The 23,798-nt window shown below is 38.1% G+C and overlaps 1 protein-coding gene across 27 annotated transcripts in view; it reads right to left on the bottom strand.

The window, feature by feature from the left end:
- COA1 (cytochrome c oxidase assembly factor 1) overlaps positions 1–23,798 on the bottom strand; it is a 116,161-nt gene that overhangs the window by 24,393 nt on the left and 67,970 nt on the right. For 12 of the 27 annotated variants that reach the window (XM_073239108.1, XM_073239100.1, XM_073239103.1 and 9 more), the window contains 2 exons: positions 21,906–21,972; positions 19,147–19,276 (listed from right to left, as the gene is read on the bottom strand). The gene's annotated coding sequence lies outside the window, so the exon portion shown is untranslated. Of the gene's footprint in view, positions 1–19,146; positions 19,277–21,417; positions 21,458–21,905; positions 21,973–23,798 lie in introns of all 27 variants that reach the window. The other 15 variants (XM_073239101.1, XM_073239088.1, XM_073239087.1 and 12 more) reach the window with 2 other exon arrangements.

A 23,798-nucleotide genomic window follows, 5' to 3' on the forward strand; every position in this document is an offset into this window, starting at 1 on the left:
CCCTCCATTCCCACTGCACGATATACATATAACAGAAAAACATAAACTCATCGTGGAGCACACACAAGAATGTTCATAGTCATGTTATTTATTATAGTCCCAAAATGAAAATGTCCATACATGGTGGAATGGACAAAAAAAATAACCATTGTATTCACACAAGGACACACAGTACAGCTGTGAAAACTAACAAGTGAGGAAAAACCTTAGAAACACAATATTGAGCAAGATGAGTCTGGATCCCAAATATTAAATGCTAGGTAATTCTCTGTACAAAGGTTTTTTTTAATTTGTTGTAAAAATCACATAATAAAGAGAGATGTCACCAAAGTGGCAGAGTGAGAGACCTCAGTCTCCATCTTCCATCCAAGTCCAATGGACAGCTAATCCATGAATGAAAACAGCTCTGGGAGGTCACAGGAGGCCACCTGGAAAGCTTCAGCAACAAGTGGATGGAAGAGGCTAAGAATACCTGAACAAAAAGGGTAGAAAGTTTCATTTTGCCGGCACCATCCCACCCGCCGGCCAACACTCCTCAGTGCCAGGAGGGGACTCTCCCTCGGGATAGAGTTCTCCTCACCAAGAAAAGGAGTGGGGTGAGCAATTAGCTTCCTTACTCTTTCAGGGCACTGCACAGAGGACCTGCTCTGATTTCACACCAACCAGAGACCAGCAAAGCTGACATGCACTGAGAGTGCTAAGAACAAGGGCGAGGGGCATGGACTATCAGTATCAGCCATGCAGCAAGAACGGCCCGGTTCCCAGTGGCTTGCTCTGGCAGAGGACCCTGGCAGTCTCCACCTGAGGACACCTACAGGCTTTGTAGACAGCACAGCCCCCACCAGCTTTCATCACTGAGGACACCAGCACCTTTTACCTCTGGGGAAACCAAGAGCCAACAAACCCAATTTGGTCTCCCTGCAGATTCACTGCTGAGATTTTCAGCCACAGGTTTTCATATTCCCAGATAGCAGCTGCTTGAGTGTCTCCCTACTCCCTCCCCTCCTTCCTGCTGAAGCCTGGGGTCCACTCAGCAGTCAGGTCTGGCTGCTGACTGCTATGGCTGTGCACTAACCACCACCAGTCTAGGTCCCTCTGCTGTCCCCCAGTGTATGCACCTGTGGCTAGCCCTTGCTGCCACTTATGTGCATGCTGACAGTCAAGGCCTTCATGGCTGCTTATGGGACCAGATAAGGCTGAATCCTGTCACTGGCCTGAACCTGCATAGCCCTGGGCCCTGACTCCTAACACAGGCCTCCAATGCCTCAGCATGCCCCTGAACCCACACAAGTGTATGGTGACAGCCCAGATCCCCACAGCTACTCTGCACCCAGAGCAGGTCTCAACCCCTGCTGTCACTGGCTTGCACCACCATGCACACCTCTATACCTGCTGCCTCTCAAAACCACACACACCCCTGGGGCTAGCCCCTGCAAATTCCAAGTAAACACCAACAGCCCCCGAGAGTTGGCCCCACAGCCCACTGCTGAATCTCTGACTTTGCCACTGTGCATATATCTGCAGCTGACCCTGCCCACACAGGCACCTGTAGCAGCCCTGCAGCCAAATGTATGCACACTGCCAGCTCCTGCCATAACTACTGCCTGCCCTGGTATTGAGCCACTGCACCTAGAGGCACCGCTGAGGACCTCACCAGCCCTTGCAGTCACTTGAAATGCCCTCCAGCTCTCAGCAAGGATCACACAGTTGTCAGGGTACTAGACCCTGCTATTTGAGCTGACAAGAAAACACATGACCCCCAGCCTGGAGCTGCGACACACACCTGCCCTTGGCACGCCTGCACCACTAGACCCAAGTTCACAGCATACAAGAGTGCACCCCAACAACAAAAGGCTTTTCCTAACTGAACTTCATATATAAAGTCTGGAAGAAGTGACTGATTCTTCCAATATACAGACACTTACACAAGGCAACAGTAATCACAAAGAAAAAAAGGAAACTGACAACACAAAAGAATCACAACACACTTCCAGTAACTAACCTCCCAAAAATGAAGATATAAAAATTGCCTGAGAAAGAATTTTAAAAATTGTTATAAAGATAACACAGATAAACAGTTTAACAAAATCAGGAAAATAATGGAAACAGGAAATAAAAAGAACAAAATGAGAAGTACAGTAAAGAAGAGATAGAAATCATTAAATGAACCAAACAAATTTTGGAACTGAAGAATACAATGGCTGAACCAAAGAATTCAATATAGAGCTTAAACAGCAGACTCAATCAAACAGAAGAATCAGTGAATTCAAAGACAGCTAATTTAAAATTGGCCAGAGGAATAGAAGAAAAAAGAATGAAAAGGAATGAAAAAGTCTATGGAACTTACAGGATATCATTAAAAGAAACAAAAGATACATTATGGGAAACAGGAAGAAGAGGAGAAAAGGCAGAAGGCTTTTTAAAATGATATAATGGCTGAGAACTTTCAAAATGGGAAGAGATTTGGACATGTAAATTCCTGAAGCTCATAGACCTCTAAACAATTCAGTCCAAAGATATCTTCTCCCAGCACATTATAAAAATATTTTCAAATTAAGAGATAAATAAATAAGCAAGAAAAAGAAGAGAGCAAGAGAAAAGAAGCTTGTTAATTACAAGGGAACCCTCCCCCTACACCCTCACCAATGAGCTATTAATGGATTTCTAAGTACAACCTTACAGGCTAGGACAGCGCAGGATGATATACTCAAAGTGATGAAAGAAAATAACTGCCGGCCAAGAATACTTAATCCAGAAAGGCTGTCTTTTAGAAATGAAGGAGTAATAAAGTTGTTCTCAGAATCCCCCACTACCCTTCCCAAAAAAGAAAAAAAGGCTGAGCGCATTTATCACTAGACTCACCTGCTCAATAATGTTGAAGAATTCAAGCTAAAAAGTAAGGACACTAAGTAGTAACATGAAAACATATGAATATGCAATTTACTGATAAAGTTTAGAATATAAATTCAGAAAACTCCAATACTGTAATATAGTGGGTGTGGTAATCACCTATAGTATAATGGTTAAAGGACAGAAGTATTAAAAATAACTATAGCTACAATAATTTGTTAATGGATACACAATATGAAAGATGTAAAATAAACCATGCCAACAAAAACATAAAAGAGGGAGTTAAAGGGTAGAGTTTTTGTATGTGACTGAAGTTCAGTTGCAATAAGTTTATTATAAAAAGTCAGTTATAAAATGTATTATGAAAGGCTCATGGAAATCACAAAACAAAAGCGTACACAGATACACAAAAGATTAGAAAAAGGGAGCCAAAGCATACCACTATGGAAAATTATCAATTCACAAACGAAGACACCAAGAGAGGGAGAAAGGAACAAAAAAACTACAAAAGACCCGGGAAAATATTAATAAGATGGCATTAGTAAGTAACTGCATACTAATAATTACTTTAAATGTAAATGGATTAAATTCTCCAATCAAAGGAACAGAGTGACACTGTGTATTAGAAACAAAACAGAACAAAAAAAGTAAGACCCAACTATATGCTGCCTATAAGAAAGCCACTTAAACTTTAGGGACATGCATAGGCTCAATAAGAAGGGATTGAAAAAGATATTTCACACAAATAGAAACAAAAAGGGAACAGAGATAGCTATATTTCTGTTATGCAAAATAGACTAAGTCAAATCTGTCAAAAGAAACAAAGATCATAATATAATGATAAAGATTTCATTTAATCAAGATGACATAACAATTGTACTTACAATTGCAGCATGTAATATATGAGACATATTAACAGATTTGAAAGAAGCAAATAATACAATAATAGTAGGGAACTTTATTTTCTCACCTTACACAGACAGGATCTGACAGTAAATTAATATGGAAACATGGAACTCGAACTATAACGTAGACCAAAAGGACCTAACAGACATACAAAACATTCCACCCAATAGCAGTAGAATACACCTTCTTCTCACAGGTGCACAGAACATTCTCAAAGACAGATATTATGTTAGGTCTATAAAACAAGTCATGTCAAATTTAAAAAGATTTAAATCATTCTGATACAACCACAATGCATGAAAGCAGAGGTCAATAAAAGGAGGAAACCTGGAAAATTCACAACTATGTGAAAATTAAACAACATACTCCTGCACAACCAATGGGTCAAAGAAAAACAAAATAAACATAAAACAAAAAGGAAACACAACACGTTATATTTATGGGATGCAGCAAAGGGAATTGTAAGCAGAAGGTTTTACATCAATAAATACCTAATTAATAAAAAAAGATCTCAAATAAACAACCTAACTTTACACCTCAAGGAAAAAGAACAAACTAAGCCCAATGTAAGCTTATGGAAGGAAATAACAAACAGCAGAGCAGAAATAAATAAAATTGAGATCAGAAAAACAATAGGAAGTCTCAGTGAAATGAAGAGAGCTGGTGTCTATATTGAAAAGATACACAAAATTAACAAACTTTTAGCTAAACTAAGAAAAAAGGAGAGAAGACTTACACAAAATTAGAAATGAAAGATATCACATTACAACTGATACTACAGAAATACATATGATCATAAAACCTGCTACAATCATATTTTCAAATATTGAAAAATATCAGATTTCCTACAAAAACACAACCTATTAAGAATGAACCAGAAAGAAACAAAAAATTTGAAGATGCATGAGTAAGATACAGAATCAATAATCAAAAACCTCTCAACATAGAATATCCTAGGACCAATAGTTTCACTAGCAAATTCTACCAAATCTTGAAAGAAAAATTAATGCCAATCCTTCTCAAATTCTTCCAAATAATATAAGTCAACATGTCAAAATCATTTTACAAAGCCAAGCATTACCCTGGTTTCAAAGCCAGATAAGGACTCTACAAAAAAATAAAACTATAAACCCATATCCATGATAAAAAGGATACAAAATCCTCAACATGATATTAGCAAAATGAATTTAGTTTAAAATTATTAACAATGACCAAGTGGGACTTAAATCTGGTATGCAAGAATGGTTCACCACATGCAAATCAGTTAAGTATAATTCATCACATAAACACATGAAAGATAAAAATCACACTATCATCTTAATTGATGCTGAAAGGCATTTAACAATTTGCAACATCCTCTCATAATAAAAACTCTCAACACTGGGTACTGGAGGCACACACCCTAACATAATAAAATCCTTATACAACAAACCCAAAGCTAACATCATACTCAACAGTGAAAACTTGAATGCTTTTCCTTTAGGATCAGAAACAAGACTAGGATGCCCACTATAACCATCTATTCTACACAGTACGAGGAGACCTACCCAGAGCAATTAAGCAAGAAAAAGAAATAAAAGGTAATCAAATAAAAAAGAAATAAGAATTATTATTTTTATTTGCAGATAATATTTTTTTTGCACAGGAAATCCTAAACACTGAACTCAAAAACTTCTGGAACTAATCAACAAATGCAGTAAAGTTACAGGGTATAAAATCAACATACAGAACCAGATGCACTTCTATGCACTAATAATGAAACATTTGAAAAAGAAATAAAACTATCCTGTTCTCAATATCATTTCACACATTAAAAAATACCTAGAAATAAAATCAACAAAGAAAGTAATAGATCTGTATAACAACTACAAGACTTTGTTGAAAGAAATCAAAGATGAAAGAAACAAATAGGCATCCTGGGTTCATGATTCAGAATAATTAACACTGTTAAACATCCATACTACCCAAAGCCATCTATAGACTGAACACAATCCTTCCAAAATCCCAATGGCATTCTTCACAGAAATAGAAAAAACAATCCCAGAGGATTCTGGGAAAATGGCAGAGTAGAGAGAGACTGAATCCACTTTTACCACTTACACACCAAATCTACACCTAAACACAGAACATTTTACCCTGATGAAGTAGAGAGACCTAAAGTGAACACCTTACGTGGGACAGAAAGGTCACATTGAAAAAAAACAAAAACTACAGAAGAGACAGAGAGAGGTTAACCACAGGAACCCATCCCCAGCACAGAGACCAGCAGAAGGGAGAGGCAGGGATATCACTGAGAGAGGCAGGCATGGAACCCCTGCCCTGAAGCACAGAAAAAAACCTTGTGGTTAAAACTGCACCTAGACCATAAGGTTTCAGAACTTAACATCCGCTGCTTGGGAAAGAAACCTCTGGAGGAAACCCAGAATCGTAAGAGCTGGCAGGTGCCATTGTTTGGGCTCCTTCTGCACATCTTACTGCAGCTGACAGCAGAATCTGAGTGTACACAGCAATCTCATACTTGGTCTAGGAAGCCTCCTGATGCCACTCATACCTAGATATGCCTGTAGGTGACCCAGAGGTCCCATCTTGCTGCCTGCTGTTATCCACCAACCAAGCCCCCATCAGAACCAGAAAGTTCCCTGGATCACAGGGAAGAGGCAGGTTTTACGGTCTGGTGCCACAGGGACAGCTCCCCAGAGTGCCATGGGGGAAGAAGGCACATGGGGTCTGACCCCTGCATACCAGAGGGACCTGGCAGGTGACAATGTGGGAATTCTCTGGAGAGGCTAGAAGGCGCATGGCCAGTGGAGCAATAAGTACGCACAGAGTGTCTGATCCCAGCTGTCAATTGGACAGTGGATGCCACATGGGATTTCTCCAGAGCAGACGAGAGCATGCAGGGACCACAGGGAATATGCATGCACACAACGTCTGACCCTAACCATAGGCAGGACTGGTGGGCACAGATGAAGGAACTGTCCAGAGCAGCCCAGAGGGTGCAGGAGCTGCAAGAGAACTTGTGTGTGCATGGTGCCTGACCCAACCACCGGCTGGACTGAGGGCTCCGGACGCAGGAACTCCCCGGAGTGGTTCCCATTGGCCCACAGCATGTACCAGCACACAGGTGAGGAGGAACAGGGAACTCAGCTGGCACCCACCCAGGAGTCACCTTGAGAGTGCATCCAACCTGCTGCTGGGCCACAACCCTCTCGCTGCCAGTGCAGAACCAACAGGTGTCCAACCAGGAGCTCCTCTAATAACCCCCAAAGCCACACCCCTGGAAATACACCCTGGGAGCCACAGCACCATGAAAAGCAGGGCTCAAACTTACTTAGCCTCCAGATTGCCAAAACTACCAAGGAATACACAGTCTACACAGGGGACTCTCCTACACAAGGCCAATCCTTAAAGACTAGGAAAGCAAGACCTCTCAACTAATTCATGGAACAAAGTACAGAAATCATACAAAATGATGAGACACAGGAATATACTCCAAGTGACAGAACAAGAAAAAATAAATAAATGAAATGAAACACAGTGAACCAACCACCTGATTACTAAGTATTTAAACTCATGCTTATAAAGATACACACTGGACTTGAGAAAACAATAGCAGAACTGCAATGTGGACCTCAATGAAGAGATAGAAAGTCTCAAAAAGAACCAGAGATGAAGAATTCAATAAATGAAATAAAAAATAAACTGGAGGGAATGAAGAGCAGACTGTAAGATGCATAAGAACAGATGAGTGACTTGGAAGATAGAGTAATGGAAAGCACATCAGCTGAACAGAAGAAGGACGAAAGAATTAAGAGAAATAAGGATGGGGTAAGAGGGCTCTGGGACAGCATCAAACACTCTAACCCTACAACTAAAAGAAATAGAAAAAAAGCATTATAGAAATCTTAAAAGGAGGAGAGAGAGAGAGAGAGAGAGAGAGAGAGAGAGAGAGAGAGAGAGAGAGAGAGAGAGAGAGAAAGCAGAAAACTTATCTGAAGTAATAATATGAAAATTATCCTAACCTGGGGAGGGAAATACTCTGACAGGTCCAGGAAGAACAAAGAGACCAAACAAGATGAACCCAAGGAGATCCACACCGTAACACATCACAATTAAAATGTCAAAGAGCAAAGACAAAGAGAATCTTAGAAGCAACAAGAGGAAAAGCAATGAATTATGTATACGGTAAACTGCATAAGGCTATCAGCTGATCTTTCTGCAGAAACTCTACAGGCCAGAAGGGAGTAGTGTGATATATTCAAAGTGCTGAATGGGATAAACCTCTACTAAGAATACTCTACCCCGCAAAGTTATCATTCAGAATTGAAGGAGAGATAGAGCTTCACAAATAAACCTACTTTAAAAGAGTTCATCACTACTAAATTATCCTTACAAATACTAAAGGGACTTCTTAAAGAGGAAAAGAAAAGACCCTAAATAGAAACAAGAAATTTAAGAAGGGAAAAAGTTTCTACTGCTAAAGCAAACATACAGCAGAGGTACCAGATCTATTAATTAAAAGCTAGTATGAAGGTCAAAAGACAAAAGCAGCAAAAGAAATTACATCTAAAACTCTAAAACTTAGCTAAGTTAATCACTAAATAGAAAGGTCAAAAGAAGGTATTATAGACATAAAAGTGGATAGGAAGAGTAATAATGTGGTGCTGTTACAATGCACTCAAACTTAAGTGACTATTGCTTGCTATAGATTATTATGTTCATAGGATATCATATAAGAACCCCATAATAACCACAAGCTACAAACTTACTACAGATATACAAAAAAGTAAGAGAATGGAAACCTACCATAACACTAAAGAAGTCTTAAAACAGAAAAGAGAGCAAGAATGGAAGAAAGGATCAGAGAAGAATAAAAACAACCAGGAAACATTTAAGAAAGTAGCAATAAGTACATACATGTCAATTATTACTTTAAAAGTAAGTGGACTGTTCCAATGAAAAGACACAGGGTGACTGAATGAATAAAAAAACAAGACCCATCTATTTGCTGCCAGTGAGAGATTCATGTCAGACCTAAAGATAACACAGATTGAAACTGAAGGGACAGAAAAAGGTATACCATGCAAATAGGGATGGAAAAACCCTAAACTTGTAATACTTATATCAGACAAAATAGAATTCAACACAAAGAAAGTAACAAGAGACAGAAGGACATTACATAAGCATCAGCACAAGAAGACATAACCATTGTAAACATCTATGTACCAAAGATAGGAACAACTAAGTATATAGACTAAATATTAACAGACCTAAAGGGAGAAATGGCAGCAACACAATAATAGTAGGAGACTTTAACACCCATTTCTATCAATGAATAGATCATCCACACAGAAAACAAATAAGAAAACAGACACTGAGTGATGCATTACACCAGATGAACTTGACAGATATATACAAAACATTCTATCCAAAAGGAACAATATACACATTTTTCTCAAGTACACACAGAACATTCTCCAAAACAGATCACAAACAGGACACAAGACTCAAAAAATTTAAGAAGACTGAAGTTTTATCAAGCATCTTCTCATACCACAATGCTATGAAACTAGAAATCAATTATAAGAAAAAAACTGGAAAAAACACAAACATGTGGAAGCTAAAGAACATGCTTCTAAATAATCAACAGATCAAGGAATAGATCAAAGAGGAAATCAACAGATGGAGATGAATGAAAGCAGCAGTACAACAGTTCAAAATATGTGGGGTGCCACAAAAGCAGTTCTAAGAAGGAAGTTTACAGCAATACAGGCCTACCTCAAGAAACAAGAACAATCTCAAACACTCTAACCCTACAACTAAAGGAAATAGAAAACAAGCCCAAATTTAGTAGGAGAGACACAATAAAAATCATAGCAGAAATAAATAAAATACAGAATAAGAAAATAGGAAAAACAAGAAACAATGAAACCAAGAGCTGGTTTTTCAAGAAGATAAAACAGACACACCCTCAACCAGACTCATTAAGGAAAAAAAAAAGAGGGGACACAAACAAAATCTGAATGAAAAAGGAGAAACTACAACCAACATAAGAGAAATTCAAGGAATTATAAGAGAATTAAGTGAAAAATATGCTAATAAATTGGAAAATCTAGAAAAAAAATAGAGAAATTCCTAGAAACATACAATCTTCCAAAACTGACCTACGAAGAAACAGAAAATACAAACAGACCATATACTAGTAACAAACGTGCACTGGTAATCACAATACTCTCAACAAACAAAAGTTCAGGACCAGATAACTTCACAGGTGAATTCTACCAAACATTCAAAGATGAGCTAATATCCATCCTCCTTTAAGTATTCCAAGAAATGTAAGAGGGGGGAATACTTCCAAACTGATTCTACAAGGCCAGCATTACTCTTAAAACCAAAACCGAAGACAGTAAAAAAAAAAAAAAAAAAGCTACAGACCAATACCCCTGATGAACACAGATTCAAAAATCCTCAACAAATATTAGCAAACCAGATTCAAAATCAAAAGGGATCAGTCATCACGACCAAGTGGGATCATTCTAGGGATGCAAGGATGGGACAGTATCTGCAATAATCAATGTGATATACTTCATTAAAAAATGAAGGATAAAAGCCATAAGATATCTTAGTAGATGTAGAAGCAACAGTAGGGAAAATTTAACACCTATTTATGATAAAAAAAACTTTAAACAAAGTGGGTATAGAGGGTATGTACCTCTAAATAATGAAGGCCATGTATGACAAACCAATATCTAACATCATATTCAAAGGTGTAAAGCTGAAAACGTTTCTTCTAACATCAAGAACAAGACAAGGATGCCCACTCTTCCATGTTTACTCAACACAGTACTGGCAGTTCCAGCTCCAGAAATCATACACACAAAAAAAGTAAAAGGCATCCAAATTGGTAATAAAGAATTAAACTGTCACTAGTTGCAGAAGATATGATAATAATACAGAGAAAACCCTAAAGGCTCCACCAACAAACACCTAGAACTAATACATGAATTCAGTATAGTTGCAGATCAACATACAGAAATCAACATACAGAAATCTATTGCACTTCTATACACTAATAAATGACCAAAAAGAGAAATTAAAAAAACAATCCTACTTACAATTTCATTAAAAAAAATACCTCAGAATAAATTTATCCAAGGGGAAAAGGGCTGTATTCTGAAAACTGTAAGATATCAATGGAAAAAATTGAAGATGACACAAATGGAATGATACTGTAGCTCATGGATTAGAATAATTAATGTTGTTAAAATATCCATATTATCCCAATCTATAGATTCAAAGCAATTCCTAACAAAATATCAATGGCATTTTTCACAGAACTGTGACACAAAATCCTAAAATTTCTATGGTACCACAAAAGACCCTGAATAGCCACAACAATCTGGAAAGAAGAACAGAGTGGGAGATATCACACTCCCTGATTTCAAACTAAACTACAAAGCTGTAGAAATCAAAACAATATGGCATGGCAGAAAGACAGACACACATATCAATGGAACAGAAAAGGGAGCCAGGAAATAAACCATATTTATATGGTCAATTAATCTATGACAAATAATGCAAGAATATACAATGGGAAAAGACAGTCTCTTCAATAAATGGTGTTGGGAAAACTAGATAGCTATGTGGAAAAGAATAAAACTGGACCACCATCTTACACCATATACAAATTAACCAAAAATTAGTTAAAAATTTAAACATATGTTGGCAGCCGTGCTCAGAAAATAGCGCCCAATGCAGGGCAGCCGGAAAGCCCCGAACTTCCTAGTGACAAAACATCCCACGCCACTAAACCACATGCTAATTGCGCCTTAGCATAAGGACCAATGAGACCCACCAAACTGTTATGCTAATGAAGCATATGGAGCCGCACCAACCAGGTCAGAGCATGAGAACTATATAAGCAAGCCTCTCCTTCCCCTCTGGGTCCTGCCCAACGCATTTGTTTCACAAAGAGCTGAAGAATAAAGCTTTCTGCAGAAGAATCCTGCTGTTGTTGCGTGCTGTTCTTGCCAGCGAGGACGGGGCGCGCGACAAGTGGTGCCGAAACCCGGGAACCAGAACATCACCGGCACAGGGAGGACCCTTCAGACATCTGGAGAGGATTCAGAACTGCAGGACAGAAGAAAACCCGGAGGGGTAAGTTCCGAGAGACGCGCTTTTTAGGAGCATGTCAGAAACGGAACGGGAGACAGAGCGAGCTCGCGGCCGAAAAAAGGCCACAAAAATGAAAGTAAAGAAACCCCAGAGTGAGGGAGAAAGCCCGCCTAGGGCAAAAGCGAAAGAGCCCCGAGAAGCGAGTGACGATCGCCTTGGAGAAAATAGTAAATACCCCTGGAAAGAGTTGAGGGACCTCCAACTCTCCAGTAGGGAATCTGAGGAGGAATTAACGTCTGCAGAGGAAGGGGAAGAAAATAGAACCGCAGAGTGCAGAAGTAAGGGAACCAGCAAAGTTGAAAAGCGGACCAAGGAAAAAATGAGAGCAGGGTGTCCCCCGACGCCCTTTGCCCCGCCACCTTACGTGAGCGGCGCACTCTCTTTTTGCCACCCAGATACTCTTCAGGCAATTAGACAAATGTTTCCTGTATTTGAGGATAATGGCGTACGCTCTCACCAGCCCCTGAGCCATAAACAAGTTAAGGAGTTAGCGGAGTCCGTTCGGGCTTATGGAGTCAGCTAACTACACCATAGCACAGATTGAAAGACTAACAGAGACAGCAATGACACCCGCAGACTGGCAGTATGTAACTAAGGCATGCCTTTCTAGTATGGGGCAGTACATAGAATGGAAGGCACTGTGGCATGATATCAGTATGGCCCAGGCACGCGCAAACGCAGCCGAGGGACAGCCTGCGTGGTCATATGATATGCTGACGGGCCAAGGACAGTGGGCAGCCAACCAGACCGCCTTCCCCTTACAGGTATACGCACAAATAAACACGTGCGCCGCCAAGGCATGGAAGGCCCTCACCAACAAAGGAGAAGTGTCAGGCAATTTGACAAAAATTATTCAAGGGCCGAGCGAGCCATTTTCTGACTTTGTCGCTCGTATGATGGAGGCCGCAGGCAGAATATTTGGAGATCAGGAACAAGCGATGCCCCTAGTGGAGCAATTAGTGTTTGAACAATGTACCAAGGAATGCAGACAGGCGATAACACCCTGGAAACAGAAAGGGATACACGCTTGGTTGAAAGCCTGTAGAGAAATAGGAGGACCACTCACCAACGCGGGCCTAGCCGCAGCCATATTACAGAGCCACAAACAAGCCAAGATCACTAACAGAAGTATTAAATGCTTTCACTAATCTGTCACGAGACCTGTCCCAGTATCTTTCAGGAAACTGGTCCCAAGACTTCGATGGGGCACTAGAAGAACTGCGGCGAGAAATAATCCACATCAACTCCACCCGTCTAGATATCTCCATAGCAGAAGGACTCTCTTCCTGGTTCCTCAGAGCTCTCTCCCACGTCAAGGAGTGGGCGGGCATGGCTGGGATGGGCGTGTTCATGCTTGGAGGTCTCATGCTCCTACTCTGGTTGTTATGCAGACTCCGCAACCAACATAAGCAGGACAAGGTGATCCTTGCTCAAGCCCTAATGGCGATAGACGTTGGCGCCTCTCCCCAAGTGTGGCTCAACATGCTTAAGAAGGAAGCTCGGCTTTAGCTTGAGGTAGCTCTTGCACCCTGAGCCCATGTGGCACTGCACCAGGCCCGGGTACCTCATTGCTTAATCACAGCTTTCTCTAAGAAGCTCATGGTGCAAGAGGGTTGAGAAAAAAGGTCCAAACCCTTTGCACCAAGCGGTCCCAACGCCAGCCAGAGGATGCGAGGCAAAGCACTGCAAGAGGTCTTGGACCCCTCAGAGAGGCATGCCTGACTGCATAGGGGTAGATGCCCAGAACCCCTCTCCAAAAAGGGGGCATCAGGAAGTGTGATGGAGGTCAGGCCTCTGTCTCCGCCTCTGCTGGCAAGTTCCGCCTTGAGCTTCTATTAGACAAAAAAGGGGGAGATGTTGGCAGCCGCGCTCAGAAAATAGCGCCCAATGCAGGGCAGCCGGAAAGCCCCGAACTTCCTAGTGACAAAACATCCCACGCCACTAAACCACATGCTAATTGCGCCTTAGCATAAGGACCAATGAGACCCACCAAACTGTTATGCTAATGAAGCGTATGGAGCCGCACCAACCAGGTCAGAGCATGAGAACTATATAAGCAAGCCTCTCCTTCCCCTCTGGGTCCTGCCCAACGCATTTGTTTCACAAAGAGCTGAAGAATAAAGCTTTCTGCAGAAGAATCCTGCTGTTGTTGCGTGCTGTTCTTGCCGGTGAGGACGGGGCGCGCGACAAACATAAGACCTGAAACCATCAAAACTTTTAGAAGAAAACACAGGTAGTAAGTCTCTTCTTTAATGATTTCTCATCAAGTATCTCATTGTTTTTATTGGAATATAGTTCATATATATTATTATACTGGTTTCAGATAAACAACTCAGTGATTCATCAATTATATACATTACTAAATGCTCGCCATAAGTGTAGTTATGATCTGTCACTTTACAAGGATGTTACAATATTATGAGCTATATTTCATAGACTATACTGCCACCCCTGTGGCTACATTATTTTACAGTTTGAAGTTTGTACTTCTTATCCCCTTCACCTATTTGTCCTCTCACCCCATGGTAAACAACTTTCCTTTCTCCATGTTTATGAATCTATTTATGTTTTATGTTGTTTTCAGATTCCACAAATAAGTGAAACCAAATGATATTCTTCTTAGACAGACCTTCTTCACTTAGAATAATACTATCTAGGTCCATCTATGTTGTTGCAAATGGCAATACTTCTTTCTTTTTTTATGGCTGACTAGTATTTCATTGTATGTATATATCACTTCTTTATCCATTCATCTATTGTTGGGCACGTTGGTTGCTTCCATATCTTGGCTATTGTAAATAATCCAACAAAAGACATAGGGGTTCACATTTTGTTGAATTAAGGACTTCTTTTTCTTCAGGTAGATTCCCAGAAGTGAAATTGCTAGGTCATATGGTATTTCTTTTAGGTTTTGAGAAACTTCCATACTGCTTTCCACAGTAGCTGCATCAATTTGCATTCCCACCAACAGTGTAGGAGGTTTCCCTTTCCTCCACATCCTCACCATCATTTGCTATTTCTTGTCTTTTGGATTGTGACCATTCTAACAGGTGTGAGGGGATATCTCATTGTGGTTTTGATTTGTATTCCCCTGATGATTAGCAGTGTGGAGCATCTTTTCATGTGCCTGTTGGCCATCTGTATTTCTTCTTTGGAATAATGTCTATTTAGGTCCTCTGCCCATTTTTTTAACAAGATTATTTGGTTCTTTGGTGTTCAGTTACATGAGTTCTTTACATATTTTGAATATTATCTGTATCAGATGTATCATTATACATTATTCCATAAAGCCTTTCGCTTTGTGGATGGCTTCCTTTGCTGTACAGAAAGTTTTATTTTGGTGTAATACTAATTGTTTATTTTTGCTATTATTTCCACTGCCTAAGGAGACATACCCAGAAAAAAAATCCAACGTTGATGTTCAAGAGTTTACTACCTGCTTTCTTCTAAGAGTTTTATGGTTTCAGGTCTTATATTTAGGCCTTTAATACATTTTTAGTTTAGTTTTGTGCATAGTGAAAGACAATAGTCCAGTCCACTGTTTGCATGTACCTGTCCAGTTTTTCCCAACATCATTTATTGAAGAGACTCTCTTTTCCCCATTTTATATATATCCTTGACTCCATCAGATTAATTGAAGATACAGGCATAGATTTACATCTGGGCTATTCTGTTCTATTGGTCTATGTATCTGTTCTTGTTCTAGTACCATACATTTTTTACTGCTGTAGCTTTGTAGTACAGTTGGAAAACAGAAATCATAATAACCCCAACTTTGTTCTTCTTTCTCAATATTGCTCTGGCTATTCAGGATCTTTTGGGTTCCACATAAATTTTAGGATTGTTTCCTTCCTCTAGTTCAATGAAAAATGTCATTGGTGTTTGACAGAGATTACACTGAATCTGTAGATTGCTCTGGGCAGTATGGCCATTTTAATATTAATTCCTCCTTTCCATGACATGGAAGAGCTTTCCATTTATTTGTGTCATCTTCAATTTCTTTCATCAATGTCTTATAATTTTCAGAGTGCAGGTCTTTCACCTCCTTGGATAGATTTATTCCTAGGTATTGTATTCTTTTTGACACAATTATAAATGGGATTGTTTTCTTAATTTTGTTCTCTGCTAGTTTGTTGCATATAGAAAAAGATTTCTTTCTGTACATTGATGTTGTATCCTGTGACTTTACTGAATTAATATATTAATTCTAATAGTTTTTTGTGGAGCCTTTAAGGTCTTCTATATGTATCACCATCCCATCTGCAAATAGTGAGTTCTTCCTTATCAATTTAGATGCCTTTTATTTCTTTTTCCTGTCTGGCTGTTCTGGCTAGGTCTTCTAGGACTGTATTATATGAAAGTGGTGACAGTTGGCATCCTTATTATGTTGCTGATCATAGAAGAGTAACTTTCAGCTTTTTGCCATTGATGTTAGATCTGGGTTTGCCATATATGGGTTTTTTATGTTGAAATATGTGCCCTCTGTACCCAATTTCTTAAGAGTTTTTATCATATATGGATACTAATCTTTGTCAAATGCTTTTGCAGCATCTGCTGAAAAGATCATATGGTTTTTATCCTTCCCTTTGTTAATGTGATGTATCACGTTCATTTGCAGACACCAAACCACCTTGCATCCCTGGAATAAATCCTACTTGATTGTGGTGAATTATCTTTTTAATGTATTTTTGAATTTTGTTTCCTAGTATTTTGTTCAGGGTTTTTGCATCTATATTCATCAAAGATATCAGTCTCTAATTTTCCTTTTTATAGTGTCCTTCTCTGGTTTTGATACCAGTGATCCGGGTCCCATAGAATGAATGTGGAAGCTTTCCTTACAATATAACTTTTTGGAATAGTTTGAGTAGAAGAGGTATCAACTCTTCTGTAAATGTTTGAAATAATTAACCTTGAAGCCATCTGATCCTGGAATTTTGTTTGTTGGGAGTTTTTTTGACTATTGAATCAGTATAATTTCTAGTAACTGGTTGTTCTAATTTTCTATTCATCCCTGGTTCAGTCTTGGAAGACTGTATTTTTCTAGAAACTTACCAATTTCTTCTGGGTTGTCTAATTTGTTGGCATAAAGGTTTTCATAACACTCTCTTATAATCATTTGTATTTCTGGTGTTGGTTGTAACTTCTCTTTCATTTCTGATTTTACCTATTTCAGTCCTCTCTGTATTTTTTCTTGGTGAGACTAGCTAAAGGTTTATCAATTTTTATATTTACAAAGAACCAGCTCTTAGTTTCAGTGATCTTTTGTATTGTTTTCTTAGTCTCTATTTTATTTACTTGCAGTCTTTGTTTTTCCTTCCTTCTACTAACTTTAGGTTTTTGTGTTGTTGTGTTCTTAGTTCCTGTAGGTGTCAAGTTAGAGTGTTTGAGTATTTCTTGCTTTGAAGGAGGCCTGCAGTGAGATAAATTTCCCTCTTACTATTGCGTTTCCTGCATCCGAAAGATTTTAAACTTTGCACCTGTATTTTCATTATTCTCCAAGTATTTTTTTGATATCTTCTTTGATTTTTTTAATGACCTATTGGTTGTTTAGTAGCATGCTGTTTAGCCTCCATGTGTTTATGCATTTTCCCTCCTATTTCTTGTAACTGATTTCTAGTTTTAGACCATTGTAGCCAGATAAGATGCTAGATGTGATTTCAGTCTTCTTAAATTTATTGAGACTTGCTTTGTGGACTACCATGTGATCTATTCCAGAGACCGTTTTATGTGCACTTGAAAAGAATGTGCATTTTAAAGTTTTGGATGTAATGTGTGTGTATCTGTTAATTTCATTTCGTCTAATGTGTTATTCAAATCCACTGTTTCCTTATTTATTTTCTGTCTGGATGACCTATCCATTGATGTAAGTGGCGTGGAAAAGTATCTAGCATTACTGTATTACTATCAATCTCTCCCTTTATGTCTGTTAATACTTGCTTTTTATATTTAATGTTCCTCTTTTGGGTGCACAGATATTACAATTGTTATATCTTCTTGTTGGATTGTGCCTCAATATACATATCCTTTTTCATCTCTTATTATAGTGTTTATTCTAAAGCCTATTTTGTCTCATTTAAGTGTTATTACCCCACCTTTTATTATTCTTTTTGAATGAAGTACCTTTTCCTATCCCTTCATTTTTGGTCTGTGGTGTCTTTACGTCTAAAATGAGTCTCTTGTAGGCAGCAAATAGATGGTGTCTTGATTTTTTATCCATTCAGTTGCCCTATGTCTTTAGATTGAGCATTTAGTTCATTTACATTGAATGTAATTACTGATAGGTATGTAGTTATTGCCATTTTGCTAAATGTTTCCTGACTGTTTTTGTTGTTCTCTCATCGTTTTTTCCTCTCTTGTTCTTCCCTCATGCAATATAACTTTCTTTAGTGCTAAGTTTGGATTTTCTTCTCTTTGTTTTTGTGTATTCATTCTAGGTTTTTGGCTTGTAGTTACCATGGGGTTCTTATATGAATGACAGCCTACATATACAGCAATCTACAGTAAGATGATGGTCACTAAGTTCAAATGCATTCCAACACCACTACGTTTTTTACTCCCCGTCCTCCATGTTTTATGTATATACAATCTTTTATTTTTTTTCTTTTACAATCTTTTATTTAGTGAGTCCCTTAAAAATTTTTAGATGAAACTGAGTTTACTACTTTTATCTTTTTACAATCTTTTATTTTACAATCTTTTATTTAGTGAGTCCCTTAAAAATTTTTAGATGAAACTGAGTTTACTACTTTTATCTTTTTGACCTTCCCACTAGCTTTAAAGTGATTGATCTACTACCTCTTTCTATGTTTGCTTTAACCAGTAAAATTTTCTTTTTTATATTATTCTTCCTTCTAGTTAGGGTCTTTTCTTTTCCTCTTAAAGAAGATCTTTTAGCATTTCTTTTAAGGGCAGTTTGGTGGTGGTAAACTATTTAATGTTTATCTGTGGAGCTTTTTATCTCCCCTTCCATTCTGAATGATAACCTTTCTGGGTAGAGTATTTTTGGTTGGCGGTTTTTCTTGTCTGCACTTTGACTTTATCATGTGCCTCCCTTCTGGTTTGTAGAGTTTCTGATGAAAAAATGAGCTGATAGCCTTATGGGGCTTCACTTGTAGGTAACTCATTTCTTTCCTCTCACTGCTTCTAACAGTCTGTCTTCATTGTAATTGACACTGTAATTACGATGTGGCTTAGTGTGGACCCCCTTCAGTTTACCTTCTTTGGAGCTCTCTCTGCTCCCTGGATCTGGATGTCTGTTTCCTTCTTTAGGTTACAGATGTTTTCAGCTATTATTTCTTCAAATAAGTTTTCTACTCCTTTCTCTCTCTCTCCTCCTCTGGGACTCCTATAATGCAAATGGTTAGATGACTGACAGTGTCTTAACCTTTATTAAGTTATCTACTTTTTATTCATTTTTATTTCTTCTGTTCAGCTTGACTGATCATTATTCTGTCTTCCAAACTGCTGAGCCATTCTTCTGCACCCAGGCCTAGTAATCTGACATAGTCAATAAGAGATTAAGTTCCAAAATATACAAAAAACCCACACAACTCAATTTTTTAAAAACTAACAATCCTATTAAAAAATGGCTGTGGACCTGAACAGATATTGTTCCAAAGACATACAGATGGCCAACATCAAAAGATGCTCAGCATCACTAATCATCAGGGAAATGCAAATCAAAAGCACAATATACCACCTCACACTTGTCAGGCAGCTACTATCAAAGGGACAAAAAATAAGCACTGGAGAGGATGTGGAGGACAAGGAGCCCTCCTACACTGCTGGGAACGTGAACTGTGCAGCCACTATAAAAAAACAGCATGGAGATTCTGCAAAATATTAAAAATAAAACTACTGTATAATCCAGTAATTCTAATTCTACTTCACAGTATTTATCCAAAGAAAATGAAAATAATTTGAAAAGACAAAGGCATCCTTGTATGTGCTGCAGCATAATTTACAATAGCTAAGATATGGAAGCAACCTAAATGTCCACCAATGGATGAATGATAAAGATGATGTGGTACACAGATACAATAGATTATTATTCAGCCATAAAAAAAGAATAAAATCTTGCCAATCATGACAACATGGGTGGACCAAGAGGGTATTATGCAAAGTGCAATAAGTCAGACAAATACCATATAATTTCACTTATATATGGAACCTATAAAACAAACAAAACATAAACATACTCATAGGTACAGAGAACAAACTGATGGTTGCCAGAGGTGACAAGAATTAGATGTTGGATAAAGTAAGCAAAGGGTATTAAGAGGAATAATGTTCTGGTTTTAAAATAAATAAAACATGGTATGTAATGTACAACATAGGGAAAATAGTCAATAATACTGTTAACTTTGTGGAGTGACAGATGGTAACTATTTGTGGTCACCACTTTGAAAGGTATATGACTCAAATCAGTATGTTGTACACCTGAAACTAATAAAATAGTACATGTCACTTATTCTTTAAAAAAAAGTAAGTAATTTAAAACTTTAAATTTAAAAATAAGATAAAATAATAAAATTAAAATGCAAGGAAATGATAAACATAATTGAGGATAGCAGTATTTCTGATGGGGAGATAATAAGACAGAAGTGGAAGGAACACTTGGTAGACAATAGTGTAGAGGAGGTAAAACTTAACCTCTGCCCTCTTTGGGTCTTCAGCTGGGCCCAGAATTAAATTGACCTAAGGCAGATTAACATTAGAAAAGCACACAAATTTAAATTTTACACATACATGGAAGTTTCCACAAGAAAATAAAGATCCAAAGAACCGGCAAAAACTAAGTGCTGATATATTAGGTGACCAAGGAGAGGCAGTTGTGGAAAAAGTAGCTAAATTGCATGGTGAGACAAAGGAAAATAGGACCTGTTTTCCAAGGTTTGTTTGTACAGAATACTCAGTCTCAGCTCCTGTCTCCGGTGAATGAATGCTGCCTCTCAGCATAAGGAGGGCATTCCGATATGGGCCTTTTATCTCTTTCTTTCAGGAAGAAAAGGAGAAGTCAGAATGCCCTTCTAGCACCTGTCTTGCAAGTGCCTTTAGTTCAAAATAATCCTTCCGCCAAAATGACATATTTTGAAGTAGCATATTCCACCACTCTTCAACAGTATTGGTTCTCACATTATTACTGCACTGCATGATCAGTTCACAGAAATCCATAACATACATGCAATACATAGATTCTTTTCAATGTAGTCTTAAAAAAATTTAAACATAAAATAACAATACATTAGTTCTGTGCCAAACATATAGTAAGGGCCCAAGAAATATTAACTATATTTATTGTGAGGGGAAGTATTTACACAAAAGTACAGTAGAATTCAATCATGTATATGCTGTATGGTCTAAATAAAATTGGACTCATTTTTTAAGGATAAAAAGAAATGAGGAAATAGATCAAAATGTTCACAATGACTACTTCTGGGTGCTGAGAAGCAGAGTAAATTAATTTTTTGGTATATTCATACTTACTTGGATTTCCACATCTTCTGCATTAAGTATGCTTAAGTTACTAAAAGTGATAACAGAACCAAGAACAAGCCAATGAGTACAGTATCTGATGCATATTATGTAGTTAACAAATATCTGTCACAATAATAAAGAAATGTAAATATCACATTCCTTCAATATTATCGAAATACTAAATGGTTTTTCTTCACCATTTAATTGTAGCAAAGTGACTTGAAGTGTACTGGTATACAGGATGTGTTCTAAAGGTCCCATACAGTCCCTTGTGCTACAGCTCATTACAGCTTATCTAACTCCTCACTCAGTCAGCATTTCACAAAGACACTGCAGAAATACAGAAGAGGGCTAAATACCAACACTATTCCTCTTTAAATCTCTCTTGGCCTTTGAGCTGTAAGCCCAAACAGTATTGTTATGAAGAATGATAGAGAAAATACCATAAAAGCAATTTGTTATCTTTAAAGGGCAAGACAGTTGTGAGTTGCTCTTACCCTTTATATTTCTCAGGGTCTTGAGGGCATAATCAGGTCTTTGTAATCCCAGTAACAATCAGAGTTTCTGAAATAAAAAAAAGGGGGTTAAAAAATGGCTTCTTAACTATTCAAATTCAGTTAGACAACATCCATCATATCATTGATAATTTTTCACAAATGCCTAGGGTACCTAACTGGTTTTCTTGGTTTCACTGGATATGGCTGGTAATTGTAGGTCTGCTTTTGTTATGTAGCTGTATTCCTATTATGTTAATGTGTGTATGCAATTTAATTAGTAGTTTAAAACCTATACATGCTTATGTTACTCTACAAGAAGATATGTCAAAGAAATAATCAATCATCCCATTTTTCTTCCATCTGCTACTTCTATAGCTTTTCTTCTTCCTTCCTAATTACAACCCTTTAGTAGAATTAGTGCCTCATATCGAAAATTACCAAGTATCGTAATTCTTCCAAGCGGTAAAGATACCTCAAGACAAATGCTGGGCATAGAAGCCACAGGGCATAAATCTGCAAAGAAGTAAAAAGCTAACCTTTTCAAAGAATATGGCTTCTCTCTCACTTACCAACTTTACATTTCCCTGTATGGACCCGGAAGATGACTGGTTAGCCAGAGACGGGTAAGATTCCTCAAGGGAGGAACAACCTAAGACAGGCATAGTCGCAGGGGGAACATCAGGAGAGAAATTGGGGACCAACAGAGGGGAGGCTTAGAACCTCACCCCCCCTGTTTTGAGAGAAATCTTCTGCATCCGTGGATGTTTTGTTTCCCTAGTCTATAGGCACAGACCTGATCATCTACATTTGCCCTCTTACAGCACTAAATTATGTTTTCTACCTTTATCTTGCATCTACCTACCACTTCAGCATTTTATTTAAAAAAATAATAATAATAATAATAAGGGAGAAATGTGGGATTCACATATAAATCAAGTATAAAAATCAAACGAATAATCATATCTGACTTGATTGTTTATAGTTCATGATGCGTGATCAAAACCGAAAGTTTCTGTGATATGACTGCCCTTGCACTGTTCACCATGTAAGAACTTATTCACTATGTAAGAATTTGTTCAACATGTAAGAACTTGTTTGTTATGCTTCAGAAGATTGGAGACTGTTGAGATATAAGCTTGGGGTTGATTAATGACTGTGCATTGAGTCCCCTATACAGAATTTTATTGTTGTTAACAACCATTGATCAATAAATATGAGAGATGCCCTCTCAAAAAAAAAAAGGCTTCTTAAATAAATATGTTTAAATATGTCTTCATTCTCCCCCACCTAAAAGCTCTAACATTTCTATTTTATAGATTATACTTTGATGACTAAGATGGTCTTTGATAAAAATAAAAACTATTCTTAAAATTCAGCTCTGAGTAAACTTTTCTTCTGCTTCATGTATTTTATCTTCCTAACAAGACTCTGAAGTTTACCCACAACTGGCAAGTTGTGTTATTTGTCTTGGGTTCAATACAGTATGTTTGGCAGATGGTAAACATTTAATACATAACAAGGATTTTTTTCTCTTGTTCCAAAAGTGAAAGGGCTTTATTAAAGTTCAAGAGCTATGAGGAACAGTTGGAGAAATTACCCTAAATGTGAAACTGCTGGTGATACAACTGTAGACAATCTGGTAATAAGCCACTCCTTGCATTATAAAGGAATGAACATAACAACATGCTTTGTCCATAATTTCGGCCTGACATAATCTTAAAGTGGGAGAGTGTGATTTGTGATGAATGGATCCGAGTCACGGCAAGATTTCCCTGATGAATAGGCTTTATTGAGTTAGTCACAGAGAGAGTAAAATATGCACAACTCAGTATCACGGCTTAAATCAGGCCTTTTAAAGGCAGACCTCCCAAGACCACTCCTTCCAATGTACTC

The sequence above is a fragment of the Manis javanica genome, chromosome 6, assembly GCF_040802235.1.
Source record: "Manis javanica isolate MJ-LG chromosome 6, MJ_LKY, whole genome shotgun sequence".
Taxonomy (NCBI): domain Eukaryota; kingdom Metazoa; phylum Chordata; class Mammalia; order Pholidota; family Manidae; genus Manis; species Manis javanica.